This window comes from Hemicordylus capensis, chromosome 2 (assembly GCF_027244095.1).
Source record: "Hemicordylus capensis ecotype Gifberg chromosome 2, rHemCap1.1.pri, whole genome shotgun sequence".
Lineage (NCBI taxonomy): Eukaryota > Metazoa > Chordata > Lepidosauria > Squamata > Cordylidae > Hemicordylus > Hemicordylus capensis.
The window spans coordinates 358,548,569-358,558,145 of NC_069658.1; the positions used below are offsets into that span (position 1 = coordinate 358,548,569).

Here is a 9,577-nt window from a genome sequence, read left to right on the forward strand (position 1 = left end):
TCGCACGCGCGTCTCCTTTTGCCTACTCCTGTGCTATCTGATTGCAACCAATGAATGCCACATCGCTCAGTACCACAGCCAAAGTTGTAGAGACCTGGGAAAATAATACAGCTGTGGCTCTGGCAATTAATTTCGGAAACCTATGCTGTAATGAAACTGAGTGAGAATGTAGTAGGAAGCCAGATTGTGTGATGGTATTTTTAGTAGGAACGATATGAACAGTTCAAGAGTGAATCAATATCACAAGTATGGTAAAGAAGACAGAGTCTCTGAATCAGCAAGCCTCTTCCATACAGAGTAGGCAGGTTGTGTTTGTAGAGCAACTGTGACTGGCAGTGTTGCAGATAATATTTCAGGTGCTTACTTACAGTCACATTCCAAGGGGGAGGAGGTGTGTTCTTAGCCCTTTTTTTACTCCAAAATGCTGGGGTGAGAAGAACAGCCAAGGTCAGCCTCTGAGTAAGCCAGGAGAGGAGGTTACTTCATCACCTTAGTCCTCTTCCTGGCTCGCTACATCCAGCTAGTTCCCTCTCCAGGGGAACTCCCGCTCCTGCTGCCTGGGCTTTAAATCCCCTAGTACAGAGCTGACAGGGCTTAAAGCCTACTCCAAGTCCCTCCCCACTCCTGGTCTCACTTCCTGCTTCTCCCAATACGGCAGCCCCACCAGAACGCTCCCTGCCTCACCTGCTCAACCCCACCAGCACCCAACAGGTCTGGAACTCTCTTACCCCCCACCCTTCAGGGAAGACAGAAGTCCCAAAGGAGGGGTGCTGTGCCCCCCAGGGCCTCCCTAGTAAACGTGTTTAGAATGTATGAAGAGCTGAGAGCCTATCCTAGCAAAGGGCGGCTGATGCTGCAGTAAAATTGTTCCCACTGAAGAAATCCTCTGTTTGAGATGTTTGTTATAAACGAAGAACAGGTGGTCATCATCTGCACTTCACCGCTATCATGCCTCTCCTTTTGCCTACTCCTGTGCTATCTGATTACAACCAATGCCACATTGCATTGCGACCCCACGGGGCCACACAGGCAACCAGTTAACACGGCATCCCAACAGACTCTCTCTCTCTCTCTCTCTCTCTCTCTCTCTCACACACACACACACACACACACACACACCTCGAAGTGGTCGGAGACCCCTCAGCCTCACCCTCATATAGCCCTGAAAAGTACTCGGTGTTGGCATGGGGCAAGCTTATCCGATGCAACACCTCAAACCTAAATAGGCATAAAGAAGACCCTGGTGTTCTGATCTCTGATTTTATGCATTCATTGCAAAGGAGCATGGTCATTTACAAGAAAAAAGGGGTTATCAATTAAGTGGCACAGCAGGGAAGTGCTTGAATAACAAGCAGAATGTTGCTGGTTCAAATCCCTGCTGGTATGTTTCCCAGACTATGGGAAACACCTATGTCGGGCAGCAGCGATATAGGAAGATGCTGAAAGGCATCATCTCATACTGCATGGGAGGAGGCAATGGTAAACCCCTCCTGTATTCTACCAAAGACAACCAAAGGGCTATGTGGGTGCCAGGAGTCGAAATCGACTTGATGGCACACTTTACCTTTAGTACAGCAGGGCTGTGACAGCCCACTTCTTTTTCCACTGTTGAATACTGGCATTCGGCAGGCCATAATTCACAACTGATGTAGCTGACAGGATGTTCTTGGCCCTGCACAGTCTGAGATAACACCGCCCCAATCCCTGTTCCTAAGGCATCTGTTTGGAGTATAAATGGTAATAAAAAATCTGGACTTCGTAAAACAGGCTCGGAAAGCAATGCCTTTTTCAAGCTCTCAAAGGCCTCTGAACTAACAACATCCCATTGTTACCAGAGTTTTGTTTCTTCAACAGCTCTGTTAAAGGGTCGGCTATTGAAGCATACTGAGGAATGAACCACCCGACAAGCAGATCTTGAAGACAGAGAAGGCAGCAAACTTTATTTCTCTTCTAAAGAAGACACCAAGCAAGGAAATCAATCAATCAATCAATAAGAAAAGAAAGGGGGAAATACAAACTAAGTTTGTTAGGGCTAGTTTTTTCTACAGTTTGATTTCTAGCTGGTTGGAAGTGTGTTTGTGAGTGTGTTTGTGTGTTTGTGTTTACAAGAGCAGTTAGTTTGGGTGGGAGATTAGCTCAGGGTGAGTCACAGTTTGTGGGTGGGGCCACATTCCTGAGGGACAGTTTGCAAGCAGCACTTGAAGACAAGGTTCATTGGAGGAGCTTTGCTTACTGGACCTTTACTAACACGGGTTTGAAAACAGATATCAGACGGGTTTCGCAGGAGTTAAGTGGGAGTTCAATGGGGAGGCACACAACTGTGCAGCTAGTCACACAAGCAGTCCTCTACAGTTGCCAACATTATGTTGACTGAATATGGGACACTAGTGGGGGTGTCTTAGGGGAGGTGTCATCTTGGGGGCAGGGCTTGGGCCCATGTGGTAAATTCATATAGAGGAGTTCTGCCTTGTGAAAGTGTCAACACAGTGTGCGGTAGCTGTGAAAATGGCCAATTCCATGCTAGGAAATTAGGAAGGGGGTTGAAAATAAGAATGCTAATATTATTGTGCCCTTATACAAATCTATGTTGTGGCCTCATTTGAAGTACTGCATGCAGTTCTGGTCACCGTATCTTAGGAAAGACATTGTAGAACTGGAAGAGGTGCAGAAGAGGGCAACCAAGATGATCAGGGGCCTGGAGTAACACTTCCTTATGAGGCAAGGCTACACCATCTGGGACTCTTTAGTTTAGAAAAGAGGTGACTACAGGGAGACATAATAGAGGTGTATAAAATTATGCATTGAGTAGAGAGTGGACATAGATAAAACTTTCTCCCTCTCTTACAACACTAGAACCAGGGGTCATCCCATCAAACTGAAGGTCAGGAAATTACCTGGGACTGTTTCTATCTCATGATGAACACCCTGGATTCATCCCATTTGAGTAGAGAAGTGGTTAGGGAACTCCCCAAGAAGGTTTTCTGAACCCTATTTGTAAAATGTAGTAACATGTACATTATATTTTACTTATTTGTTTTTATAAAACAAAAGTAGTCCTGTGAGGCTGAAATTTTAAATGGTAGACTTGGGCAGGGAGCTGCTTAACTCTTTCTCTTCCAACCAGTTTTGCTTGCTGAGTTATCTATGTTTCAGCTCACTTTTCAGCCATGAAGGAAAAGATGTAGGCTGAGGTATATTGTGGAAGTGAACCATCAATAGGTGTGGCAATGCTAGGTTTTCTGATCTTACTCATACTTGGCAGAGCCTCCCAATGCAAAGCAGCAATTTAATCAAAGCACAAAGATCAGAACTGGTATTATCATAAGTCTTTGCTTCATCCAGATGAGGCCAAGCACTGTCACACACCTCACACTGTTGGACCTCCTGAATTACTAGATTTTTGTCCCACTGTGTTAACATATACTAGCAAAATGCCTATCATCATGATGGATTCTGGGTTCATGCATATCATATATTGGGCTCATATATTGCAATAAATTCAGGCTTGTATATATATTTATACATATATTTCTCTTAGGTGTACCCGTTGCTAATCTCATGCGTGGCAGCTCTCATGAGAGTTCACAAGCAAGCTGCTGGCAAGGGAAAAGGAAAGCAGAGGTGCCAGACAGACAGGCAGGCGGCGGGTGAAAATGGTGGCAGCAGGCAGAAAAAATGACTGTGGTGGGGAGCGGCGAGGGGGGAGAAAATGGCTGTGGGCGGCCAGTTGGGGTGGGGAGAGAAAACAATGGTTGCTGGGGGGGGGGGAGAAAACAGCTGCCGGGGGGAGAGAAAACAGTGGCAGGTGGGCAAAGAAAATGGTGGGTGGGAGCAAACGGCGGCAGTGGTGGGGGGAGGTGCAGATGCTCTGCACTCGGCCCAGCTAGTATATATATAATACACTAAGGTCATACGTGGCAATCAGAGGTAACAGAACAGAATCACTGTGGTGATTGGGCAGTGGGGATTCCATATGCAGATAGTGAAGAGGAGTGGGTGAGTGAGTGAGAGAGCAGCAGGGAAGGGCGAGTTAGGGAGCACGTGGCGGGGAGGGGGCAAGTGAGCGAGTATGTGAGGAGTAGTGAGTGAGTGAGCGGCAGGAGGGGGTGAACGAGTTAGTGGCAGGAGGGGTGAGCAAATGAGCGATTGGCAGGGACGGGCAAGTGAGTGGCAGGGATAGGGCGAGTTAACAAGTGGGAGGGAGGGGGTGAGGTGGATGGCGAATGGCGGAGAGGGGGCGGCTGATAATGGGTGATTAACACTGAGCAATAAAGCAGGGGCTGTGGCAGGGGGCAAGGAGAGCAACAGAGTCCTAGCGCACAGATGCTCTGTGCGGGTTCAGCTAGTTAATTTATATTAAGGTAACTGGGCTTATGTATTACAATAACTGCCTGTTGGGCAGTGGAGAGATGACACTGGAACACATTGCCACCAACCAGTGTCACAAGTGAAAGGCGGAAATGTCCCAAGTGCAGAGATTCAATTTGCACACAGGAGTAAATGGTAGTCATTCACACAGGTGCGGAGCCTGACCGCCAGCGGCCCATGTGCGGCCACAACGGCGGCCCCGTTCACCCTGCATCTGACATCAGATGGGGGTCATGGTCTGGCTCCTGAACCCATTCGGGAATTGTAGTCTGACCAGTGCCGCATTCGCAGCACTGGCCATTTAACTCCCAAAGGGGCTGCACATCCCCTTTGGGAACTAGACTGGTGCTGGTGCTGTGTTCACTGTGCAGCCAGAAGTGGCTCTTCTCTGCCATAAAGGCAGGGAAGAGCCTTTCCTGGCCATGCCGTGAACGCAGCGTCCATTTAACTCCTGAACAGGGGCCACGCAGCCCCTGCTCGGAAGCTAAACTATCACTGCAGCATCTGACATTAGATGTGGGGGGGGGTGTTGGAGCCACAAGGCATGGCCCCTGATTGGGCACAGCCCGGGTTCTTTGAACCCGTTCACACAATGGTGGCTCAGCCCCTGCATTGATGTGTGAGATTGATGTTATTTGGGGTGGATTGGGGGCAGAAATGGGGCTTTAGGGGCAGAAGAGTGGTTCAGGTGGTAGTGCCCCAATGGGTGCCTGCTGCCACCCAGATTCCAAAGGAATTGGGGAAAGGGCTGATTTCTTAGGAATTGTTGAAGTTTATGCATCTTTAAGGTCCCCCCCCCCTCCCAGGGAATAATGGAGGTTTCAGCAGACCCATAACTCCACCTGGGGGGCACTGGGGTGGCCGGGAGTGAGTGGTGGTGTAGTTTCTGAGGTGTTCTGAGTGTATATTCTCTGGTAGCATATGAGATTTTCAATGACAAACCATGAATCCACTCTCATATGCTACCAGAGAATCTGAATCTACACTCAGTACATCTCAGAAACAACAGAACCCAGTACCCCATGGGTTAGCAACCCATGGGGGTGGTTGGCAAACTATGTGCTCTACACCACCACTCGCTCTGGGCCACCCTGGTGCCCCTCAAGTGCAGTTATGGGGCAGGAATTATGGAGGTCCATCATTCTCTATGGGGAATAACTTTACAGACGCGCAAACTCCATTACATCTTTAAAAATCAGCCTTCTGCCCAATTCCTTTGAAATAATTCTGGCCGCTTCCTTGCCCCCACTGGGCACTACCACCCACCCTACTCTGCTCTGGGCCACCCCTTTCCCCCCAACATACTTTTGCTGAAACCTCCATTCTTCCCTTTGGGAAAAATCCTATACTTCAAAAATTCACCAACAACCAGCCCTTTGCCCAATTCCTCTGAAATTTGGGTGGTAGTTTCCACCCATTGGGCACTACCACCCCCGCCCACTAGTTTTCCCCTGGGGCCATTTTTTAAAATCCAAAACGTTTTGGATTCGGATTTTGCAATTTCGAACAAAGAACAAAATTGGGGTGTTTCGGATTGGCTGATTTCGAACAAAGAATAAAATGGGGGTGTTTCGGATTTGGGCCAAAAACAAAACAGAAAAAAAACCAAAACGCACAACCCTACTGGACATTCGGATGAATTCTATATCACTTGGTTGCTGTCTGATTGAAATAATGAAACAGCATACAAAGTCACAGTGTTTTGTGCTATAATTTGTAGAATTAAGAATTGCTCCCCATTTTTCTTATGCTGCTTTATTATATATGGTTATATATAATTCTTATACATATTTCTATGTAATTATACATATTTATATATAATTGTATTGAGACACTGTAATAAGCTGTCTTGATCCAAGAATGTTGTTTATATTGGTTGCAGACCTCAATAAAGTTAAAACTAACTAGCATATGTGGAAGAAAGTCCAGGGATACAGTCAGAGCCAAACTACAAGCGATGCTAAGTGTGTAGTTTGGCCCTGGTTACGTTAGACCTTTTTACCAACCCCACCAAGTTGGCTAGAAGTCCCCTCCCATGATGGAAGAGACTTTAGCCCTTCACCCTTGCCATGATCCCAATGCAGCTTGGGTTCCCAGTGGTTCTATTTGGCCTATTTAGTGTCAATGGGAGCAAACAGCAGCTGCAGGGAACCTAATCCAGGCTCCCTGCAGATATTTACAAAACAAACCTCAAGCACACCTGGGCCAAACTATATGTTAAATTGAATAAGAAGTTTGTCCAAAATACATGTTACAGTAAATGAGTGGTTTGGCCCTCAAGGACACTCTTAAGATGAGAGCTTAACCTACTTCCTGCCCCTGGTGGTGACTCCAGCCATTGAGAGTGGCTGCTCCTGCTTCCATAGATCTTATCCTTTCACGCACAGCCATCCTGGATTCTTTTTCTTGGTCACACTAGAGCATGACAAAATATTTGCAGTTGTGGTTTTTTTTTAGAGAGAGCTGAATAATAATGAAAGTAGGACTCACAAGATCTTCTGGTTTGAGTTTAATAATGAGGACTTGATAACAAAGTCACATTATTCTCATCACACTGAGAATGGGGACTCTCTTATAGCCTATCATTGTCACTAGGCTGAACCTGCAGAACTGGATCCACACCCACATTCTAGTCACTGGTGGCATGAGGTTGCAGGGCTCCTCTCTGCTACATCTGTTGTCCCATCATCCAGGACACCACTGATTCTGGGTAGGGGTGTGTCCGAACCGGTCCGGAGGCCATTCTAAAGAATGGCCGAACTGCCGGACCGGTTCGGCCCTGGCTGGTTCGGGTCCGGGTGGGGGGTATTTCTTTAAGGGCGGGAGGGCTTGCTTACCCCTCCCGCCTCTTTGCCCCAGCCAGAGGCCGTATTTTACAGAATAACGGGGCGCTGGAAACCAGCCGCCCCCCCCCCCCCCGCCGCGAGCAGATTAAGCCCCAAACTAATGGTACCACTTCGGCTGCCGCCACTGTCGCCCACCAGCCCTCCCTCCCTCCCTCCCTCCCAGCCGCCCGCCCGCCCGAGTCCTGACCCGATTCTGCCATTGAAAACAAAGAGAGGAGCTACCGAAAAGAGCTCCTCTCTCTATGAAGTTCTGCCGGCTACTGAGCCTTTGCGCGCGCGTATGCGCGCGCCGCAAAGGACACCGATCGCCGGAGGCCCGGTCTACACGCCGGGAAAAGGCCGGGTAGACCGGGCCTCCGGCCAGCGGGTAGACTGGGCCTCCGGTGATCGGCGTCCTTTGTGGTGCGCGCATGCGCACGCGCAAAGGCTCAGTAGCCGGCAGAACTTCATAGAGAGAGGAGCTCTTTTCGGTAGCTCCTCTCTTTGTTTTCAATGGCAGAATCGGGTGAGGACTCGGGCGGGCGGCTGGGAGGGAGGGAGGGCTGGCGGGCAACAGCGGCGGCAGCCGCAGTGGTACCATTAGTTTGGGGCTTAATCTGCTCGCGGCGGGGGGGGGGCGGCTGGTTTCCAGCGCCCCGTTATTCTGTAAAATACGGCCTCTGGCGGGGGCAAAGAGGCGGGAGGGGTAAGCAAGCCCTCCCCGCCCTAAAAGGAAGGCACCCCTTCGGTGCAGGTCCGGACTGCTCCGGACCGTGCACATCCCTAATTCTGGGAAAGGGAGACTGGGGCTTGCAAGGAAGGGGGCTTCCTCCACCGGATTTACATAAATGTGACAAGATCCTGGGAACTGACCAAGTCCCTCAAAAATATCAGAGTATGAGGAAATTCTCACGATCAGCAAAAAGTGGGCTAAGGAAGCCTAGCCAGCTTTTTGCTGATCATCTGCTGCCATGGGAGCTGTGTAGCTCCTGGCAGCAAACTCTCCTAATTCCCCCTCCCCTTAGCTGAGGGGCTTCCACACAACCAAAATCAGAAGCACATACAGCTCCCAAATCCAGGTAGAACACAGTTTTTGATTCTGTGAATGACTTTATTATGTAAAACCTGAAATTGAGTCATTTGTTTGTATTCAGAAGCCCCTCATACTATCAGGCCCTAAGATGTAGCTTACATAGATTGTGCCTAAACCTAGCAGTGATTGCAACCTGCCTTTGGTTCATGCCATTTGCAAGATATGTCAGAATGAGGATGGAAATCTGACTTTAACAGAGAGTGTGTCAATGAGTTTATATAAAAAATGAAGAGGAGGGGGGCCAAAAAGCAACCCTGTCTATCTCCCCACTGAACGGGTATCCTCTGTGTTAAATGGCCCCGGGTATTGTATCTCACCCTAAGCTAGTTGTTATCATGTTGCATATGTATAAGGGCCAAGAAGCAACAGTCTATGGAAGAGACCTTGAATTTCCTCCATAGTCTGTCCATAGCTATCAAATCAAACACCACTTTTAAATCCACGAATGCTACAAACAGGATACCCTTTGGCCAGGCACAGTATTTGCCGATAATATGTTACAGAATCAAGCTCTGATCTACCATACAGTGCCCTTCTCTGAACCCTGCCTAATCTTCAGTAATTCTCCCTTCATTGTTCATCCACTCTCTAAGCTTACCACATAAATGTCTGGCATAGAGTTTTCCAACCACACTTAGCAGACTTATTGGATGGTAATTTGCAGGATTTGATTTCACCTCTTTTTTAAAGAGAGGAACAATAAGTGCCAAGTTCCATTCCTCTGGGGCTTTCCCGGTATAATCAATTATTATACCAATCAGCATTGTTTTTTTATCGGTTCTACAGAAATATGGTCAGAACCAGGAGCTTTCCCACTTTTCAGCTGGGCTATCAGTCCCTTCACCTCTGAGATTATAACCAAAGGCCAGACAGGTAGCCCATTAAATTTAAAACTAGAGGCCTCTAGTGGCAAATGGGGTGCCTTAAATGCATAGTGGGAGCAGGAAAAGGTCTCCCTTAGCCTTAGCTGTCACATGGGATCCTGTTTCAGCCGGAGATTTCTGTAGGTCAGCCTAATAACCTTACCTAAGGGAAGATGCTACACTAAGACCTTCTATTTCAGTCAGATTGGCTTAAGGCCTACCACTATTTTGCTGATTCGGGGCATCCCTATGTGTCTCTACAGCTGTAGCAAATTTGGTTCAAATCAGTTAGGCAGTACACAAATTAGCACACTTGTGCCTCAAAAGGTTATGCATCCTCCATTTTGAATCAGTGTGAATGACATCATCACAAATTACACCATACTGACATCCCTATGTGTCTCTACAGCTGAAGCAAATTTGGTTCA

At 48.0% G+C, this 9,577-nt stretch overlaps 1 protein-coding gene across 2 annotated transcripts in view; it reads right to left on the reverse strand.

Annotated features, from left to right (window-relative positions):
* PRELID2 (PRELI domain containing 2) overlaps positions 1–556 on the reverse strand; it is a 58,121-nt gene extending 57,565 nt beyond the window's left edge. Inside the window, exon 1 of one of the 2 annotated variants that reach the window (XM_053304029.1) lies at positions 369–556. The gene's annotated coding sequence lies outside the window, so the exon portion shown is untranslated. The remainder of the gene's footprint in view (positions 1–368) is intronic. The other variant, XM_053304028.1, reaches the window with a different exon arrangement.
* Between the last annotated feature and the right edge of the window lie 9,021 nt (positions 557–9,577).